Raw genomic sequence first — 23180 nt, 5'->3', positions numbered from 1 at the left:
TACCTCATTCCAAGAACTTTGGTGCATATTCTTAGCTGCATCAAAAGGAACTGAATATCCCAGGAAATAAGCAAAAAAGGAAGGAGAAAAAAAAAAAAAAAAGATTAAGGAATGGCAACCACCAAGGTGTATTAAAGGATGTGAAGAGAAAAAAAAGAGACAGAAACAGGACCTGGCATCTTCAGATGAAAGCTGAACTGTGCCTTCCATTCAAAGAGAGACAGATAACAAGAGCAAACCACCCAGTGAGTGTATGAAAGGGAATAAGGAAAAGACAGAGCTGTAAAGGAGGACCATGCAGTGCATGGTGGCATCTGTATTGCTTTCAAGAGAATCCTACATTCTAGGATACTTCTCCACCCAAGGAACTCTGAACTCAGATGTAGGGTTTTTGTTTACTTGGGCTGTTTTATTTTTTCTCTTACAATTATGCAGTGAAGCTAACTGGAATAGTCAACATTTGACACCGTTCTGTACCACCCCAAAATGTTATCACTGATGGGGAGCTGATAGTGTAGGGAGCTGTGACAGATCTTTTTCAAACAAGGAGACAAACGGGGAGCAAGCTGAGACTCATCCCATGTCTGGGGTGATGTTCCAGACGTTTTCTGTCTCCTGTTTCCTATTAAAAAACACTTTTTTTAATTCTACTTTGCTTTCATAAAATCTATACAAATAATCTATAGAAGGACACACAAACACACATGCCACACCACCCCTGGGGAAATCACAACTGATGAGAGAGTAACACAGTCCCATGCCCAGAGTGTGAGATAAAAAGGGAAAGGACCCAGATAGGGAACATCTGATGTCTAGATGAAAGGCCAGGAAGCCAATTGCAAAATCACAGAATGGTAGGGGTTGGAAGGGACCTCTGGAGATCACAGAATCATGGAATATATCTGGTTGGAAGAGACCTCAAAGACCATCTAGTCCAACCCCCCTGCCACAGCAGGTTATGACAATGACTTCTTGCCAAATAAATTTCTAAAGAGCAGGACAACAAACCATCCAAAAAGCTTCCTCTGAGATGCCAGGAAGGGGAATGGCATTCCAGATGGTTCCAATGGATAGAAGCTATCAGTTGTCCTTCATGGAGTGCTAAGTGGATTTTCAAGGTTTTTTTAATGAGCACATCTTCAACTCAACAAAAGATTCCAAATAAGTTCTGAGGTGGATGGATGGATGTGTGTATGCATGAAGAACTGAAGAGAATTAATCCAACCAGCAGTGCCCAAATCTTTTGTTTGACCAAAAAATTACTTTTAGAAAATATGTCAAGTAATGCCAGCACCTGACTTTAACTGGTTTACTTTCCCTCCTTTCTGCTCCCTTGCTTTTCACTTTTATCTCAAGAGCCCTCTGTCCCTAGGATCTCAAGAATCCACATCTCCAAGCTCCCTCAGTAAGAGCAGATAGTGCATCAGCCATAATGGGCATGACACTGCAATGACTGACTGCCCTGGTATTGATTTTCTGATGTTAGTAACACAGAGAGTGCAACAAACACATAAAAATGGATTACTTTCATTTCAAAGGAAAGGGCAACTTGATCTAATCTGAAAAGTGACTGAAAATAGCACTAGGGAGTGTCTCCCTTATTGTAATTCACTGGCTTCATACCACTGCAGCTTAGCTGAAAGAGAAATAAAGACCCTCTGATATTATTGGGGAATTTGAACTTTTGGGAGGAGAGGCAATCAGTCCTCCCCTGAGCTAATCTTAAAGGGCAGAGTACCTATACACTCAGTAGAGAGGTATCTCATTAGTTCTGTGAAATATTGACACGTACACTGAGCCAAGTGTAATTACTTGCCCTTGAAGGCCACTGCAAGTAAGGGCTTGGAGTTTCTCCTGCCAAGAGTTCAGGCTCCCTTCAAGTATATCATGAATCTAATTGACCTGGTATCTCAGAGATATGAAACCAACCCGTTTTTTAATAGAACCATGGCTCAGAGGAGGAGATACTACCCCAACTGGGTTGGGATGATTTGGTTTCTAAACCTTCTTGCTTCCACTTTCACTCCTCAGCCAAACTTCCACCCAGATATAAACTCTCCAGTGTTCTAAAAACTTTTCCTACCACACAGACATTTAGAAGCCAGTTCACAGATGACTCCCTAGTCCTACAGACATCTCCAGCACTTTAGTCCTGGGTCAAATCTCATTCAGCTGCCTCCAACCTATTTCTGCCACTCTTCCTGCACAGGGTGGTTGAGTGGTGGGCACGAGCATTCCTTCATAGCCAAATGATTACCCTCCTGCTTGTCTTGTGCTTCTGTGAACCCAGACAGGGGTTGCTGCAGAGAGCACGGAAGGAGTTAATAGCACAGGGTCTGGTATTGCTCATTAGTACTGCAGAGGTGCCTGGGTGCCCTGGCAAAGATCAGGACCTACCAGGCCAAGGACTGTACAAACAGTGAGGGACAGTGCCTGCCTGCAACGCCTGAAATCTAAACACACAGGGCAAGCCAAGGCTGAACTTCCAACTTCATTTGACAGGTGGGAGGAGGTGCCACCTCCCCTCGGACCACCACCACCACCTCCCCTCAGACCACCACCTCCCCTTCACTCCTGCACTGACAGTGGAGTGCTGCTCCCTGGGGGGCCAAGGCAAAATCCCACTCTCCTCAGGGATCTCTCACAATACACATGGGAGTTTCTCTCTGCACAGCTCCAGTAGTCACCAAGGGCTGATCCCTGCCCGCACTGCACTCACGCAGCCCCTGCCAAATCATTGCAGCCCTACATACCCACAGACACACAGGCACAGCACTCTGCCTGGCTCAACAAGACGAGGAAGACGCAGGGCTGCCCATTTTGCCCTTTGGCAACCTGATTTCCCTACATGCTGCATCCCAGACTGGAACCGCACCTGCAGGCAGGTTCCCCAGGAGCCATTCCTCCAGGGCACCCCACAGGGGCTCTTCCTCCCCCTGCTCCACCAGCTGATTCATGCTGCATGTTGCGTGCCGTGACGCACACCCCTGAATCCACTCATGTTATATTTAACACTGGAAGCAGTCCAGTTTCCTCAGGCCCACTTGTGTGACGAGGCAGTGAGCTTCCCTATGTTGTTGTTTGTGGTGGCACCACACCACTTGAGGTCCACACCCAGGCTTGGCCTCACAAGTGACTCCTTATTCAGAAAGGACCAAATGTCCATTTCTAGCAGCATCCAACCTAACTCTGGCCACTGCTAGACTGGCAGAGAGCCTGTACACGAGTCCAGTAAATACAAGGGAAAAATAAAGTGTAGGACAAGGGGTAATGGAGATAAACTACAGCACAGGAGGTTCCACCTCAACATGAGGAGGAACTTCTTCACTGTGAGGGTCACAGAGCACTGGAACAGGCTCCCCAGGTGGGTTGTGGAGTCTCCTTCTCTGGAGACTTTCAAGACCCATCTGGATGCATACCTGTGAGACCTGTGCTAGATTCTATGATCCTGCTCTGGCAGGGAGGTTGGACCTGATGATCTTTGGAGGTCCCTTCCAATCCCTAACATCCTGTGATCCTGTGGTAGATACAAAGTGAAGGAGGAGCAGAACCAGAAAAGCATTTAGCTCTGGGTGCCTGGTGCCACTCCTGAGTCCCTAGAACAGCCTCATATCAGTTGCCCTGAAGACAGATCACAAGAGACACCAAATTGCCTAATAATTAGGGTTAGCCAAGCACAGCTTCAGAATTTCTTTTCAGAGGCCAAAACTGTGGCTGCTGGCAAGTTGAGATGCCCTTAAGGATAGAAAATTGAATTAACAGTCAGGCTGCCATAACAATTTCTCTGGGATTTCCCAGATGAAAATATGAGCTCTGCAGCCCGTGTGTTACAAAGCAAGCATTTCAGGAGGCGTCCAGACTGACTGCACACAGGATCTGTACATGTTCAGTTGGATCTGAGAGCTCAGGAACACATTTGACTTGGCACATGTGCTTGGCTCAACTGAGCAGTGTGAGTGAGCATGGCAAATCCACAGTCCTGCATTCGCCATGCTGTTGATCCACAGAAGCAGAGCCACACTGCCTGAAATCCCCGGGACTTTCAGGCTGGCTGTGCACATGCTGGGTAGCTAATCTGTGCACACGCTGTAGAAACACTGCAGATTTCCAGATTTATGGTGGTGCTGGCAAGAATCTGTCACATTGCCACTCAGCTGGGCTGCCCACAGGCTAGAAACCCTGGGCCAGCCTAAAAAGTGCCAAGGCTCTGCCTATGCAGCACATCCACAAGGAAAACAGGGTATGCCCAGGAACACACAGATGGGGGAGAGGCTCTGTGTTAACTGTGATCATAGAATCATAAAAGTTGGAAAAAACCTCTAAGATCCCCAGGACCAACCTGTCAACCCAACACCACCATGCCCACTAAACCATGTCCTCAAGTGCCATGACTACACAGTTTTCCACACCTCCAGGCATGGTGACTGCACCACCTCACTGAGCAGCCTGTTCCAATGCCTGACCACTCTTGCAGTACAGAAAATTTTCCTAATATCCAACCTAAACCTCCCCTGGCACAACTTGAGGCCATTTCCTCTCATTGCTTCTCTCCACTTGGCCTCCAACAGAAAAATACCCTCTTTGTTAGAGCCTGTGCCTGGTGGTGTCCTTCAGATGTACCAGACGTACCTGAAAGGAAGCTGTAGAGAGTTAGGGGTTGGTGTCTTCTACCAAGTACAAGTGACAGAACAAGAGGAAATGGCCTCAAGTTGCAGCAAGGGAAGTTTAGACTGGATATTAGGAAGAATTTCTTTGCTGAAAGGGTTATCAGGCATTGGAATGGCTTGCCCAGGGAGGTGGTGGAGTCCCCATGCCTGGAGGTATTTAAGAGCTGTGCAGACATAGTGCTTAGTGAAATGGTTTAGCCAAGGACTTGTCAGTGTTAGGCTAACATTGGGACTTGATGATCTTAAAGGTCTTCTCCAATCTAGGCAATTCTATGATTCTGTGTTTGTAGTAGCCCATCAACCAACAGATGAGGAGCCTGTGCAATGCTGGTTATATACTGTAGGTACCTGCCCAAACTTGAAGGGCACTGATCTAGTTAAATATGTCCCTGCTCGCTGAAGGGGGGGGTGGATAGGACAACCTTTGAGCTTCTGACCTAAGTACTCTGTGACTATGATTTTATAGATAGTTGTGTGCCTTTGCAATTTAGAGGGACGACTGCAGTGAGTTACCTGTAAATGAGGTCTGGTTAGTGTCACAGCATCTATAAGGATGCAAGAAAGGCAAATAAACCAGAGAGCCCTTTTCCTCTCTCATTGCTGCAAAGGAGGCAGGCAAAGCCTGGAGTCTGGTGTTGCCTGCTGACAGGGAAGTGGTGGTTTGTTAGCACAGCCAGAGACACAGCATGCCCTAAGGGAGAGCATGCCCTCCAGGAATGGGGTGTAGCAGAGCCTCTCCCTACCCAACCCCAGCCCACAGGTTGGGATCTGCACTGGAAGAAGCACCTGCAGCAGCCAGAAGCAGAGGGAGAAGTTGCACCCAAGCCCTCCCCTCCCAGATCCACGGGGACAGATTCCCTCCACTCAGAGGAGAAACCCAAAAGAAAAATGTGTGAAGGGAAAAGCAAGAAAAGGATGGAAATAGCTAGGGAAATAAAGCTCACTGTAGCCAGAGCCAAGTTCCCAGAGCTATGCAGCATCCTAGGAGGTATCACACATGATACCCCAGCATCAGCCCATAAACAAATACATGAACAATGAAGGAAAAGCCTGATGGGATTTTTAAAAGGACTCAAATTTGTCTGGAGCAGTGAAGGATCCAGAACTGCCCTTAGATGAGGGTCCTCTTAAGAGACTAAAATGTTGTATGCTCACTTCATTTCAAAAGACAACCCATCCCTGATGGAGCTGAGGAAAAGACCTTTAAGATCATCAAGTCCAACCATTATCTAATTCTACCAAATCTGGTGCTAAAACATGTCCCTCATCTATGTGTCTTAGGAGACTGCAAATTCTCCCACCTTTCTACATTCATATTAGTCATATCCAAAACCAAGAAACTGAATCAGAAATTATGTTTCTTCTCTATTAGTTCAGGTGCTAATCTGAGGGGGGGTGGTGGAGAGGGTGATGAGATTCAACAGAGGACTTAGATTTTTAACTCTGATGGCTTCCATGAAGGTATTACTGATTTGCACATATAACGTGTTTAGTCACCTCTTGGTGAAGTTTTCCTCCCACAGACACCACCTTGCCACAGCTGGCAGTAACTGCTGATGCTGAGAGCAACTCCCACAGTGGTGCAGGTGCCTGCTGGAGCAAATTACCACAACCTTCAGGTGGTCATACCTGAGCAGCAGTGAACAAATTAGCAGAGCATGAGGAAAAAGCCCTCTTTGGGAAAGCTAAAATACTGCTTCTAAACTGGTCCATCCATAAACCTCAATGAATTTATGTAGAAGGAAGACAGGACAAGGGGTAATGGATATAAACTACAGCACAGGAGGTTCCACCTCAACATGAGGAGAAAATTCTTCACTGTGAGGGTCACAAAGTACTGGAACAGGCTGCCCAGAGAGGTTGTGGAGTCTCCTTCTCTGAAGACTTTCAAGACCCATCTGGATGCATTCCTGTGCAACCTGTGCTAGAGTCTATGGTCCTGCTCTGGTGGAGGGGGTTGGACTCAATGATCTTCAGAGGTCCCTTCCAACCCCTAACATCCTATGATCTTTGGAAATCCAGCAAAGCAGTGTCAGACTGAGGACTTGTATTCACTGCTTGTTGTCACTGCTGGCAGGCATGGTGCAGGAAATAGCATCATAGATATGGTAGTGGTTGTAAGGGACTTCTGGAGATCATCTAGTGCAACCCCCCTGCTAAAACAGGGTCACCTAGATCAGGCTGCACAGGAACATGTCCAGGCAGGTTTTCAAAGTCTCCAGAGGAGACTCCACAGCCTCTCTGGGCAGCCTGTCTCAGTGGTCTGGCACACTCCAAATGAAGTGTCTCCTTAACTTTGAGTCATACCTGCTGTGTTCTTGTTTGTACCCATAGCCCCTTGTCCTATCAGTGGTAAACACTGAGAAGAGCCCAGCCACATCCTCATGACCTCCACCCTTTAGGTATTTATATGCATTTATAAGATACTCTCTCAGTTTTCTCTTTTCCAGGCTAAAGACATAGCTATTGAAGGGCCCACACTTCTTCCAAGTGCTTGACTGGATGAGCAAGCCCTAAGCTAAAGCCCACAGAATGTGGCTTGCCCACTGGAGAGGCCACCCTTCCCTCACTGCTTTCCTTCAGGCCAGAGATACCTCCCATGATTAGATCATCCCTAGGTGGCAGGCTGTGGCAGCTGGGTTGCCAGCCATGAGTGGGTGTGTTATTAGTCAGCTTTACATGTCTAAAACATCATTTGTGCAAACACCCCAGGGCACGGCTGTGAACCTGCACAGGACTCACATCTGCAGAAGTTCAGTAAGCAGAAAAAAAAACAGTGTCCACATTGAAGCACCTCTACAAGCAGGTCAGATCTGCTCCCAGCAGAATGATTAATATGATGGACTTGATGATGATGATTGGACTTAAAGAGGGACTTTTTCCAAAGGCTTGTAGCAATAGGATGAGGAGCAATGGCTATAAGCTGGAAGAGGGGAGATTTAGACTGGATATTAAGAAGAAATTCTTTACAGTGAGGGTGGTGAGACACTGAAGGAGATTGCCCAGGGAGGCTGTGGATGCCTCATCCCTAGAAGTATTTAAGGATAGGTTGGATGGGGCCTTAAGTAAGCTGGTCTAGTGGAAGTTGTCCCTACCCATGGCAGAGGGGTTGGAACCCCCTGGATGATCTTCAAGGTCCCTTCCAACCCAAACCATTCTGTGATTCTATGACCTTAAAGGTTCTTTTCCAACCTTAATGATTCTCTGATTCCATGATTCTATTGCTCACTGTATTTACTGCAGAAAGTGCTTTGTTATTTATGATTCTTTTAGTTATACTCCTATTGCTCTGCTGGATGCAGTATGTGCTCAGTATTTATCTCTAAAAAGTAAAAAGTTAACTTGAGGAGTCCCACACAAGGGGCACATCTCCAGAGGAGACACTCCAAGCACCTGCAATAGCCATTAAATCAACAGGACTCCACAGGCTGTAACAGAATAATTATTCAGCTACCTAACTTGGGGGTTGCATGCTGTCACTCTGACTTGGGTCAAAGAACCTCTCCCTGTGGAGTTGGGATGTTGCTGTCCCCAGAGAGCAGTAAAAACCACAAGGAACTCCAGACAGAAGCAGTAAAATCCGAAGCCAACATCAGAGGAATGTAACAGATTACAAGCAGTTGACAAGGTATAAAAACATTCTGGTTTAAACATTTTCACAGGGAAAAAAACCCCCAACATCTATTTTAAAGGATCCTACTCCCACTTTTCATTATTAAGACAAAATTAGTGGCTGCAATCAAACGTTGTTGGGGAAACCACTCTTGGGAGCAGGAGGTGAGAAGCAATTTTGCGTCCTATCCATACGATGCTATTGGAAATGCAGGAGTAAAATAGCTAAGCTGAATTGCTGCCCAAAACCTATCCTCCTGACCAGCTGGCTCCAGATCAGTTGACAAGAGAGGAGCTGTGCTTTCCTTCTCCTGTAGCACTGGGGAAGAATAAAGTGCCAGGGTTGCAGCTCTCAAAGGGAAATGTGGAATCCAGAAAACATCCAGAATAAAGAAACTTTCAGAAGGCTTCTGGGTCACTGGGCTGGAAACATCCCTTTTTGCTGTACCCATCTTCAAACTTCTGCTTCTCCACAACTCGTGTGTGTTCAACAGCCCTGGCTGCCACAAGAAACAGGAGTAACTGAGCTGCCCACACTGCTGCCATCAAGGTCTTGTAGTCCTAGAGCTACTGCAGCCCACTTTACCTGATGACATTGCTTTTGTTTGCATGAAGTGTTCATTGTGAAACATGGAATTGCCCTCTCAAGACAGGAAAAACTTGATAACAGGGGAAGAGCTCCTCTGTGGAGACTGCCAGAGAGGATGCTTGTGAGGCATATCCCTTCAATGATATATGTACTTTTCATCATTCAAGAGATCAGCATGACATCCAAAATGACCACGAATTTCCTTGAGATGTCCTAAGCATGCCACCATTTCTCACAGCAAAGCTGTGCAAGGAATAATAAAAATAAAAGTTATTTCCGTTTGCATTTATAAAATCTGTGCACAAAACCAAACCCTAAGCAGGACACCAAACACCAGCACCCCACCACTCCTAGAGAAATAGCAAATAGCAAGAGGCAGGTTTTTAAAAACTCTTTTGGAATAAATTGATTATCTAAGATAAAAGGATTTAAAATGATTCCCAGGAGTGGTAGGCACACCTGCTAAATTATTCAGATATGGTCAAAATCAGCAATCCCAAAGATAAATGAAGATCATATTAAAACTCCTCCAGTGGCTGCCAGAAAAATAAACAGACTCTTCATGTTTCTTTTTAACAGCTCTAATCATGACCTGGGGCCATCCCCTTAGGTCATTTCTCTCCTAGACACCATCCATTATCCTCCACACAGCAGCACAGCTCCAGCCCTGACTCCTCTCTTCTTTATTTCATCCATCCAATTACTCTCCCCTCATTCCTCCCAGGGTTGCTCTGGCAGTAGAGGAAAGGATGGCAACTTGCCTTCTGTCCTTCAACTAGAGAATATTAATCCTTTCTTGCCTACCACACTCCAAGATGGTACTGTCTTGATTCTGGGTGTTCCAGGTTTAGGAAAAGCCTTGATCTGATACTGTCCCATGCCTGTCCTTAATGACCTCAGATGATGAAACTGTGATGCAGAAAGAGAATAGAGGTCAGTACCACCACATAGAATAATATGTGCCAAAATGCTCTTAGCCATACATCCACATTCATTAGATCCAATTAAAACTTTCTAGGGGCAAATATTTGTTAACTGAATACAAATTTAGCTACTGAAAATACAGTCAAGACCTTTGGGTTTTTCCTCATGTTTTTAAAACCTAGCACTAAATGGAATTGCCCAACAATTTTTTTCTATAAAATATGCCAAGCCATTTTATTAGTCTTATTTGTGTTGGGTTTAAAAAAGCAAACTATGGATTCCTGAAAGTCTTTTTATGGACTCACCAGATAGGCCATACATTACAGATTTTTTTACTTGCTATATCCATATATTACAGGGTTTTGACTCCCTACCTGGGCCATATATTATATTTTTTTGACTCACTATATGGGCCACTTTACTCTGGTGAAACTTCTCCTGGAGTACTGTGTACAGGTCTGGAGCTCTCAATATAGAAAGGACATGGACCTGATGGAGAGGGTCCAAAGGAGGGCCACGAAAATGATCAGAGGGTTGTAGCAGCTCTGCTACAAGGACAGGATGAGGGAGCTGGGGGTGATCAGCCTGGAGAAAAGAAGGCTCCAGGAAGACCTAATAGCAGCCTTCCAGTACCTGAAGGGAGACTACAAGAAGGATGGAGAAAGACTGATCACAAAGCCTGCAGTGACAGGACAAGGGGCAATGGCTTCAAACTGGAGAAGGGCAGGTTTAGATTGGATATCAGGAAGAAGTTCTTTAGTATGAGGGTGGTGGAACACTGGAACAGGTTGGCCAGGGAGGTGGTTGAGCCTCCTTCCATGGCGATATTCAAGGGGAGGCTTGACAAGGCCCTGGGCAACCTGATGTAGTTGGGGATGTCCCTGCTGACTGCAGGGAGGTTGGACTGGATGACCTTTGGAGGTCCCTTCTGGCCTGGACCATTCTATGATTACTCTTTTTTTACTTCCTATATGGACCATATATTACCTTGTTTTACTCACTATAAGCATATAATACAGGGTTTTTTTGACTCACTATATCCATATATTCCATTTTTGACTCACCCTATGGGCTATACATTGCAGGGTTTTTTGCCTCACTATATGGGCCACATATCACATTTTTATTTTCCCTGGTTTAGGAGTGCAGAATTTCTCGATTTACACAGCTGATGTACAAAAAATGTATAAATCAGGACACTGATGGTCCACAGATGATCTGCAATTCTCAGTTGGAATTAGCCCCACCAATTCCGTGCAACAACTTACTGTTAAGCACATCCATACAGGCTGCAGCCTGTAAACTTGTGTGTAGTAGATGATGGGCATCTAATTAAATCACTACAGACTGGCAGTATGTGATGGAGAGTTTTTAAATGCTTTGCATTTTCTTTGCTTTGGCTTTTCTGATAGAAGACAGTACTTTGAAAGAAGTACTTCCCTTGGATCTATGTTCAGCACTAACACAAAACATTACAGACCAACAAAGCTATGCCAGCAGAAGGGACATTGTTGAAACACATTTCTAATTCCTTGAAGAATCATGTTTTTATTGTTATCTAAGAGGATATATTGGTAGAGTTAGAAGTGTTTTGAAACCACACCTAGCAACAGTTCAAGGAATTAATTTGTTGAGCAAAAACTTCACTTGCAGAAAGTGCACAATTTCTCTCAGCTTTCAAGAGGAAAAAAGCTTTGAAGCAAAATCTAGTGAAGTTTGCTCTTTAGGTAGCTGAAGCTTGCTGCTTTTTATCCTTAGTTGCGGCACTGACCTCAGGCGGCCCCAGAAAATGTCAATGGAGAACTGCAGCCAACAAACCACTAAAGCTCCATCCTGTCCTATGAATGTCCCATTGATTCCAGCAGTGTGGGACACATCTGAAAAGCTTTGCTGAGAATGGTCATGTGCAGTTCCACTCTGGGATTCCTCTTTTAAGTATGCCATCCTCAAAAACTCTTAGTGTCAGCAGCAGTGTGAACTGGCCTAGGGTTTGCCCCATCTTTCTTTTTTCTCCAGCAAGACTAAGGGAAAGCCTTCTGCACTTTCATGTGCTTTCCATGGTGAAAGTTCAGCCTGTAAAGAGTAACTTCCTCTGTGGGATCCTATGCTTCAAAAGCTACAAGCTGCCACATACCTCAACCTAACAGAGGAGCTGCTGTTGACTTTACCAGGAAGCAGATTGACACTTCACTAATGCAGATTTTTAACACCTTCCAAGAAAAGGAGAGAGCTCTATCAGAATATACAGGGCATTATTCTAATTTCTGTGGGTGAAGAAGCAAGTGGGTCTGTTGCAGAGACTCCTTTGATGATTTATGATCCAGGTGGATTTCAGAAATATAATTTCTTTAGCAAGTTCTGAGCCACCTCTTTGTTTTGTTTTCTCCTGCTAATGACAAGTCTCTGACAAAGTTAATCATTCTTCAGTAATGTTTCTTAAAGTGTGGATTGTGACTCCTTTCAAGACCTGCAAGTGTTCAAAAGAGGTCAATGTAACATCAGCAAAAAATCAGAGTTAGTCAGCCCCCTTCTTCCAGGCAAAGAGTTCTGTTTACTGGTGACCAGCATTTGCAGCAAGACCAGGAACTATGATCTTCCTCTCAATGTTTTTAATTGCCTGGCATTAGTTAGGTCCCTTCAGCACATGGGCATGAATGTTTATACTTGCAAGCAGTAATTACCAGCAATTCTCATTGTCCCATCCTAAAGGGACTGACCTGCTGTCACTTCAGGAAGTTGCACAGAAGATGGATAAACCATATGAGGCTTACATTTTCAGAAACACTTGATGTCTCATGCCCAAAGGAGAATAGACAGCAAAGAGTCCCCTAATTTATTGAAGAGGTTGGTAACACATGGACTTGAAACTGTAGAACAAGGGGAAAAGGGAGTAAAAAGGGAGGCTTAAAGAACACTCATCAAAATGAAGATGCTGAAAACAACATTAGTCATGAAGCCAAAGGACACAAAAAGAAGAAAAACGTAATTTCCCAATCATTAGCACCAAGAGCTGGATTATAGATGAGACAGACTGGAGTTACACAACGAGGAGCAACGTGACGGTGTTACAGAGCCCGGCGTGATGAGTACGCCCAGCAGAATTGCCAGACTCTGCGTAGGCACGAGGAACAGAGGAGATGGCCTTGCATGTCGTGGAAGGTACCTCATCACACATGTGCAGCTCAGGAATCACTCACAGCTAAAAAAACTGCCTAAGATCTGCACGTTTGGTTTGTGTGTTCAGCCCACCCACCGCAGGCTCTTTTCAACCAAGAGGCTCTCGTTGCAGACCTGCTAGGGGTGCACCTGCTAAAATTCATTTTTGAAATGCTGGCACCAAGGAAGGAAAATATCTTGAAAGCTTATTAATGAATGTTGTCACTTGTGAAGCTCAAGATGTGTGAGCAGGTGGCATGTTTTGCAGAAAATCAAATCAATGAGCTAGATGACTAGATCCATAATCAGCTACCTGGGGTGCCAGAGTGGAAAACCATATTACCACCCAGATCTTCAATCTGAATGAAGCATGCTGGACGTCTTCTCCTGTCACTAAACAAATGCAAAATCATTTTGCCTTTGATTTTGGTAATCATTTCCTAATCAGAAAAATTAATTGCATCTGAGATATAAGGTAAATCTGTATCAGAAGTTGACTGAAGATGGTTTGATCACAGAACTGTGGTTTTGGTACAAGGCATTATATGCCAGATGTCAAGCCAATGAAATCCAAACCAGTAATCCATTCAGTCTGTGATTTAAAAGGACAAATGACACTAACTAGAAATTAATTAAGAGCTAAATCAAATGAGATAAAGAATTTAAACAAAACAATGTGTGAATGATAACTGGACATTCTTGAGAAACTGCAAGAGATGTTCAATAAACATCCAAAATGCAAAGGGCAACCATCCCTTCCCTTAGGAAGGGAATATGAGGACACATATTACATTAACTCCTATGAAGGGAAAAGGAAGCTGATAAGAATTATTGCCAGCCAGAAGATAGAGAAATAAAAGCAAAATGCCTGAAAGAATAGTATGTTATGAAGAAGAAAAATCTCCTAGAATGAATAGGTTTCTACAGTGCCTCTGTAACATGTAAGGAGTTACATAGTGAGAGTGGTAATTCATCAATAGCAGTATACAAAACCCAGAAGTGTTAATTATATCTTTCTATTTTGTACTGGGAATCATCCCAGTCAGTATATAGTCATATAAGGTAGTGATGAAAGGTGAAGCCTTGAAGCTCTGTCAGTCCTCCTGCTTGGCAGAACAACAGAATCCAAGTGCCAAAGTTTCGTTCATATGTCAAGATCTCATTAATTAATTCAAAGATGATAAATCTATTGTGATCATCTAACCTGCCCTCCTACATAGCACAGGCCATAGGACTTTCATGAATCCCATCCTAAACTACAGAAAGCCTACTAGGAACACACCTACTTGTAAGACTAGAACTATGAAGCTGGGAGCTTCCTTCTTGTCAAAGCTTGTTTTGATTCCACTTGTGACTATTGGAGCCTCCTACCTATCTGCTACAGGGAGGAATTCATTACAACACTCAACACACTATTCACAGACTACAACAAAGACCCCCTTTACCTTCTCCCCGGTAAAATAAGGACATAATGAGGCACATTTTGCCACTTCTCAGGACTTTGTTCGCACCAGTGCTAGCATGATAGCAATCTTCTTGTCCTGTGAACACCCAAACTGGACACTGATGGGCAGTAATTGTTAAACCAGTGGTAAACACAACACTAGCAGCAGTGTCTGCAGGAGAAAAAAAAAAACATGGATGCAAGTATGGGCATACCTTTGCTCACTTTTAAAAAGGTGCCTTCCAACCAAAGCATTCTGTGACTGTGACACTATGGCATGATTAGTTCCACAGCACATTTTGGGAATATGTGAACCAGACAATGCCTGCCAAACAATGCCTGAGCATGTTTTGAGGGACAGCATGGGACAAATTGCTTAAATAAGCCATAGGGATAAAGGCACTGTGAGGGAGTCTAGGTACATGGAAGCAAACTGTGCTGTCTTTGCCCTTACAGACAGAGAACTGAACCTGGCCCTCCTTACTGATAGACTCTGTAACCTTCTCTAACAAATTTCCTCGTATTTTTAACTTCAAGAGCCACAGAAGTTTGGGTTTTTTGCTGACCCACTCCAGCAGCTCCTGCTCAGACAGTTATTCACCCTGTTTACCATGTCCCTCTGAACATTACTCTTCCCCAGCACAGATCCGTCTATTCCATCTGTATGACCTAACATCTTTGTTCTCCCTCCAATGACTTTATACTCAACCATATTAAAACAAGCAATCCAAGGTCACTTGAATTATGAGGCTGCTGCTGCCCCTCTGACCATTGCTGGTTTCTTCAACATTAATGTGCTCTGCAAGCTTCGTTTGCACTAGTTCTGTGCTTTCTCCCATATAGCTGGAAAAAATACTAAGCATCGTAGGTAGGAGAATCGTTTCTCTGAGAACTGTTCTAGAACAAAGCTGTTAAGGAAGAGGAACTCTCACACTAAATAAAAAATTGTGCAATTTCCATCTGTGTAGACATCCCAAACTCAGCTGGACAAGACCCTGAGCAACTTGATCTGCCTTTGAAGTTGGTACTGCTCTGAGCAAGAGGTTGGCCTACATCACCTGCAGAGGTGTCTTCCAATCTAAATGACTCTGTGATGATTCTCCATTTGTATTCCAAGACCTGTCAGATGGCCAGCTGTCTATCTATGTAACACAAGGCATGTTAATTTTATATTTGGCCTTCCTAATTGCTGTCTCATGTGATGCTGGGTCAGATTTGGTAATTTCCATCATATTTGTCAAACTAACTTGTCAAAAAAAAAAAAAAGTGGCAAGTAAGATTTACTGTATTGATTTCACACACAGTAATGTTGACTGGCATTAATCATATTTTTCTCCTTTACTCTTCTTTAATCTCGTCCTAACCAGTTGTTCATTCTTCTGCCCATGATTCATAGTAGACCTTACTCTATCTGTCATAAATTATTCTGGATTCTCAGTTTCAGGAGCCACCGAATATCACCATAAACAATTAGACACTCTTCAAAACAACTCTGCTGAAACATTTGGAGGCAAGTTATCTGGATGGGTTGGTTTTAATGTTTAACTTCTCCTCCAGCTCCTGACAGAATGTAAATTGATTCATTCTAATCCACAGATAGAATCACAGAATCATCAAATGATAGGGGTTGGAAGGGACCACCAGAGATTATCGAGTCCAATCCCCAATGCCGAAGCAGGTTCACCTAGAGCCAGCCACCCAGGAACATGTCCAGACAAGTACTGAAAGTCTCCAGAGAAGGAGACTCCACAACCTCTCAGGGCAGCCTGTTCCAGTGCTCTGGCACCCACACAGTAAAGAATTTTTTCCTCAGGAACTTCCTGCACTCCACTTTGTGTCTGTTGCCCCTCATCCTACCACTGGGCACCACTGAGAAGAGCCTGGTCCCTTCCTCTTGACACCCACCCTTCTGGTATTGTATACATTAATAAGATCCCCTCTCAGTGTTCTCCAGACTAAACAGCCCCAGGTCTCTCAGCCTTTCCTCACAAGAGAGCTGTTCTTGACACCCTTCCAAAGGAAATGTTCGCCTCCTCTGTGTCACCAACAGCTTGTGGGGCACAGCCCTGGCACCACCGGCGGCAGCTAGCAGGGCAGGAGCACAGCGGCTCTCCCGTTCCTGCCCACTTCGCCGGTGGCGGTGGCCCGGGGAGCCCAGCCCAAACGCTGCCTTCCGCAGCCACTGCGGGCAGGGCCAGGGTGGAGCCCAGCATTGAGGTTGCTGGCGCAGGCTGGTGGGGTGGAGTCCCTGCCTGCACCCTTCCCACCCTTCTCCTCAGGGAACAGCCCTGGCTCTGCTTACCAGTCCTCCCCCAGGGCTTTCTGCCCCTTCTCCTCCCTTCCTCCTGCCTCTGCCTCTCCCAGGGCTGCAGCAGCCACCACTGCTCCTCCACCTAGGGCAGCAAACACATTTTAGTTTCCTCTTCTGAAGAGCTGCCGTGGGTAAAACCAGCATAACTGGGATAGTTCTTGCTCTCTGTATAACTAAACTAACCTTGTTGATTAATTGCATGCAGTTCACAATGGCCACTACTAGGCGTTAAGATGCATATCAAAAAAGCCCCACTTATCACACAGAGCCCAAATCTTATCTGTTTTGATGAGCAACCCAATACCAATAAATTCCAGGAGATTCTCACATTATGTTTTTTTACCCTCCTGCCCACTCTGGTTTTGAGTCAACAAGACATTGGTATTTGTCCACTGACTCCATACACTTCCACACACTTCATATTTGTCCGTACCTGTGGCACATCCAGAGCCAAATGCCAACACCCCTCTTTCCACTTACAACATCTGCCAGCATAGGCAGTGGACTGACATTCCCAAAATATCACAAACTAGCACCTTGATAATTGAAAATCAGTAATTTTTTAGTAGTATTGAATATACTGTACTCAGTATGTTCGGTACTAAATAATTATTCTGTATATTTCTGTATTTGGCACTGCAGTAAAGAGAAGGTAAATCCTTTTTGTCCTTTTTCTTCCCTGCCAAGAGGCTGGTTAGATAAGAAAGAAAGTTTAACAGCCAGCATTGCATTTTTGATGGTTGACCTTAAAAATTACATTTGTCATACCCATTTCAGCTTATGAAAAAGCTTTTAACTGCATCTCACTACTAGATGCAAAATTTCTTTTAATTTTCCACCATCAGCTTCCCTATTGCAAACTGTGCTGCCTTTTGGTCTCTGGCCAAGCAGTGTGTTTTGAATCCCAGTTAACACACACACACAAAAAAATGAAGTGATTCTGCATATCAGCACTCATCATCTGTCACTTTCTGAGAAGGAAAATCAACCCAAACTGATCTTTTCACTCTGATTTTAGTTAGCATTTGGTGTACAAGGCCACCCTCCAAAACACTCTTCTTAGGGCTCTTCTGAACTGGTGGAAATTCTACACCATGAGGGTGGTGAGACACTGGAACAGGTTGCCCAGAGAAGTTGTGGAGGCTCCAAACCTGAAAGTGTTCCAAGTCAGGCTAGATGGGGCCTTGAGCAACCTGGTCTAGTAGGAGGTGTCCTTGCCTGTGGCAGGGGTGTTGGAACTACATGATCTTTAAGGTCCCTTCCAGCTCAAAGCATTCTATGATTCTGTGGGTACAGCAATACTTAGTTGACATTTAAGCTCTGCTGCAACTGGCAGTAAAACCTGAAGTGTGCTCAGCAACTTAGTGTCATGAACAGAAGCCCAAATGTGATTGAATGCAACATAAGCTCTATGGACATCAGCTCCAAAACGGGGCTGTGAAGCATGTTTTCCTATAGCTCAAACTCAAGTGCTCATGACAGATGCTAAGGAGGAAGCTACAGGGAGTTTTCTCTCTCCTCTGCTCTACATACCACCAGAAGTTAGGTGTCTTTAATACTAAGTTCCTTTTGGCTGAGAAGTCTTTTGCAAACAGTACTTAAAAGCATATGATGAATGGGAGGAGGATGTGCACCATTTGCAGACCCTGCAGCCATGGCTCACTCCATAAATCATTGCTGTTGGCACCAGGAGGTTAATCCTCCCCCTCCCTAAGAGACAGTCAGACGCCCTACCCTACACACCTTATCTCCCATCACATTAGGTTTCTCTGCCACAGTAGAATCCAATCTTTGGGCTGAAATGTAGCCTTGTCATTTGTGGAAGGTTGTCTTCAGAAGCAGAAATGCCAAAGTTCCATGAAAAACCTGGTATTGATGATGTGTGTGGAGCAATATCAGCAGGTTAACAGTAGCTCTGCCTCTGCCAAATGAATGTATGTGGGATGATCAAGAGACTACAGGATGAGCCTGGTAATTAGCCAGCTTCAAGTGAATAAGTGGCCACATATTACCCAAGGCCCTATCCTGCAAAAATTTCAGCATATCCCAGAAGAGTCCATCAGGTCCTGTTGAAATCAGGTTATGTTGATAGTACCATAAACGTGGGAGAGAAAAGGAAGCCCAAAGAAAGGCTTACAAAGACAAATTGAAACAGTCATAATCCAGGCATGGGGTCTACTTACATCAGAACCAAAAATAAAAATGGATCTCCAGAGAGAGGAGACAGATGGTCCCAGTTCAGACACTAGCATAGAACCTGTGGAACTTCTGGCAGTTCTCTCAATCTTCAGAGACATCTGGTGTGACTTGGGCAAATCTCTGAGGGACAAATATGTAGGCTGCATTCTCATCTTTTGCATGCAGACATTCACTGCCTTGCCCAATCTCTTCATTCACCCCATGTGGAGAATGAGATGCTCATGCAATAGGAGTGCAAAGTGCTGAACATGACCTAGGAAATGCCATGAGAGGGATGAATACTAAGCTAGGCTTCTCCTAAAGCACCAAGGCCTGAGTCCAGGCTGCAAGGAGATGCCTCCTTCCAATCAAGACCAAGCTAAACCAGGTCAGCCATTGTACAGAGAAAGGGGAGGAGAAGGATGTGGTGGCAGAGATGACGCCCCAGGGCAGGGAACTCGCCCTGGAGGTGGAAGATTCAGTTTTGGAGACCTTCTGATCTGCCTGACTTGGAGCAGGGATTTAACCTCAGGTTTTCAGCCTCCTAAACAAGTGCTCAGAATGCAAACCACCTGCCACACAGGCTCCTTAATGTCAACTGTGCACAGCATTTTTAAATACTTCTTTTGGCCAGAGAGAATAAAAAACATGCTGTCATGTGCTGGTGTTAGAGCAGGGATCTGAGATGGACACTCCAGGCCTCATCTAGTGACCATTTCAGTACTTCATCCAAACTGGAAGAGCTGAGACCCACTGCAGAATATCCTCTAATCAACTGAATGGAGCACATTTTACAGGAGAACTGGGTTTAGACCCAGAGGGATCATGACTTGAATTTCTACCATCCCTGTGCAAGGTTTTGGGGTGGTTTTTTTTTTTTTTTTTTAGGGTTTTGGGGCATGGAGAAGTAGGGATTCCTGCCTCTCAGGCTTCAAGACAGGTTCAATGCAGAAGGCATGCTCACTCAGATTGCAACTCTTCAGGTGAGGTAGAGACACCAGGAGCAGCAAATGCCCACAGCAAGCATCAGCAGCTTAGAGGCACTGGGGAGAGGAGGGAGGATTGTGTGCATGCCCACAGCAAAATTATGGCCTTAGCTTTAGTCATCATCAACACCAAGGACATCAAGTGCCTCTCAGGCTAAGCAGACCTGGCACAGGGGGTTCTGATGATCTCAGGAACGTGCAGGCATCAGCTTAGCCAGACAGCAGCCTAAATGTCAATCCAGCTCTTAATCTCCAGAGTGCATCTCCACAGCGGTGCAGCAGCATCACAAAGATGAGGCTCCAGGCCAGACTCACCTCCTATCCATCTTCCTTGTCTGCAGAAGCACCTTCAGGGCAGGCCATCTGGGACTCATGGGGATGAACTCAATGCACACCCAGCACACTGAGGTGCACTCAAGGGCACACTTGTTTCCATGCAGTGCAAACAGACCTCATGACTCAAGGAAGCCTCTGCCTAGCCCATCTGCCCTTGCAGACATATACTGTGACCTTTATCAGGCAGACAGCAACAGCTGGAGTGAGTCAGAAACTTCTCTTGTCACAGGTGCAAATAGGATTTGTGTGGTACCTGAGCTCAGGTCAATTACAACTGAGGGTGTGAACATGAGATGCTTTGCTGCCAGAGAATCCTTGCTCCTGCATCCTTCATGAGAGCCTGGATTGTGGGGGGTAGAGCACTCTCAAGCTCCTCTTCCTCTGCTCCGCTTGCAGTAGCAGTAATCACTGCCCTACCAGCAGCACTGTGAAGATCACAGACTGAGAGAATTGCTGCATGGTAGGAGTTGGAAGGGACCCTCCCTGATAGAGCAGAGGAACCCAGTAATGTGTGCCCTCTCACACAGCATGGACCACTGTGACTGCCAAAGACAGGAAAGCTGATATGACAAAGTGGAAAGGTAGAAGCTCTTTCCTGGGAACACTCCTGAAGATCACAGAATAGAGAACAGAAATGAAGAAATTAACAGATCACAACATTGCTGAATCCTAGCACACCACAGTCATGAGTCAGGCCCCAGAGAATCACAAGATTTCAAGGCAAAATGACATTTTTGTTCTTTCTATTCACCATCTTATTTTCTGAGTCCCTGGGGTTCCCATGCAAACTATTGCTCCATTAGAAAAACTAAGATGAGATTTTGCCCTAATCACTTATCTCCAGAAAAGGGGGTTGCCACAAACACACCAAACAGAACAAAGATCCCAGTAAAAGCCCCAGAGCTATCAGCCTCCTGTAAATCAGAGAGAGTAGGAAGATTGGAAGAAAAGAGCAACAGGATGTGTTGCTGATGTGTAAAAGAAAAAGGCTGCACGCGCCTCTTATGCCTTTCCTTAAGGCAGAATGGGACTAGACAACAGGAGATAAATCAGAGAGGGTGGTAACAGTCATAACATTTTGGCAGAAATTGAAATTCTCTTTATTTTGCCTTCTACCCAAAGAGACTACAGCAAGTATTGAATTTAGCCAAGAAACTGGAATGCTGTGTTTTAGCTAAGAAACTTAAAACTTGATCAAAGATCATAGAATCTTTGGGTTGAAAGGGACCTTTAAAAGTCATCTTGACTAATCTCCATAAGCAAGGGCATCTTCAACTATATCATGTTGCTTGGAGCCTCATCCAACCTAGCCTTGAATATTTCCAGGGGTGGAGCTTCTACCACCTTCCCTGGACAACCTGGGGCAGTGTTTCATCATCTTCTGTGCAAAAACATCTTCCTTATATCTAGCCTGGATCTAGCAGAGTCACCACAGACTCTGCTAAAAAGCCTGTCCCCATCTTTCTTACAGCACAATAAGGTCTACCTGGAGCCTTCTCTTCTCCAGACTAAAAGACTCCAACATTTTCAACCTCAGATGTATAAAATTCAGATGTATAGTATGGGTGATTAGTGACATGGCTAACTGGTGATTTCCACAGTCTGTTTTCCAACCATGAAACATAAGGTATTTCATATTTGTGTAGCCTGCAAGTCTGAAAGGAGTGGAGAAAGAAACATTTGAATATTTGCAAACATTGCAGTACTTTCTTTTTATCAGTCAGGGTGCTGTTAAGAGAAATGCATCTGAATGGATTCAGTGAGTGTTTTGTTAACACATGGTGCACACAGATGAGGATGTCATGAGAAAATGCAATTGGACATGCAGCCTCTCTTCATCTGCCACATCCCTGCTGGTTACCTGTTCCTGCATGTCTGGGAGAAAGCCCTGCAGATCACATAGCTGAAGTACAGATCCAAGAATTCTTCTGAACGTGGGCATTACGGATGTAACTGACAGCTCACAGGAAGCAAAGCACAGAGGGTTTTGTCTCCCTGTTTGCAGTGTCATGAACAGGTGAGTTTAATATCAGGAGTTAAATATATCCAGGTAATAAATCACACCAAAATAAATCAAAGTGCTGTGAATAGCTTAACTCATTCTTCTTTGACATGGAGCCTTTGTTCCCATTGTGAAACTTCATCTTTCTCAATGGGTTGCTTTATCAATTTGCCAGTCAGGTTTCACAGCGATACGAAAGTATCAGGATTTTAATCCATTAAAAAAAAAAACTACTGTTGAAAGCATAGATGTTTAACAATTTATTAGTGAACTGTCAGCTCATTTCAACCAAGATTCTTCATTCAGAGCCAAGCCTTTCTTTTGTACAGTATCCAATACAGATAGACTACAATAGTCCCAAGGAAACATGAAAATCTTTGCTGTATCTGCAGGTGAACTACTGCTTGCATCTAATGCCCCTTCTCCTCCTTTACAGATGTTTTACCCAGGAGGGACTTCAACATCTGAAATAGTTATGCATCTGCAGTGCAAGTTTCTTGCAGCATCCTCATCCGAGGGACAGTCTCTGCTAGGAGTTGATGTGCTGATGGTGCCACCAGCCAAGCCAGCAAAGAAAATATCTAAAAGCTCATCTATATTCACACCAGCTGAAGTTTACTTCTCAACACTCACATCTCCCCTCTGCCTGCAAGAAGTCTTTCAGCTGCAGGGAACCTCTCTGGCTTGCATTTGCCTCAGCTCTTTCCCAGCTAGAGCCTGTCCTGAGAGAACACAAACATGACTCAGCTTTGCCTTTGAAACAGAAGAAATTTGGTTCTTTTCACGGCTCCACTTTGGTGTGCTGTGACAGAACACAGATCTGTCCTTCACTTTGTTTAGAAGATGTGACGCCAGTAGCAGTTGTGGATTTAATTATATTTCAGCTGCAAGAGAATCTCAGTTATGTTTTTTATGTCTCTTCTGACCTCAAAAAGCCAACTTTAAAGAGGCAGAGCATTCTTTGATATCACTGAT

This window comes from Indicator indicator, chromosome 8 (assembly GCF_027791375.1).
Source record: "Indicator indicator isolate 239-I01 chromosome 8, UM_Iind_1.1, whole genome shotgun sequence".
NCBI lineage: Eukaryota > Metazoa > Chordata > Aves > Piciformes > Indicatoridae > Indicator > Indicator indicator.
The sequence above is the reverse complement of the archived record's forward strand: the minus strand, read 5'-3'. Positions refer to the sequence as shown.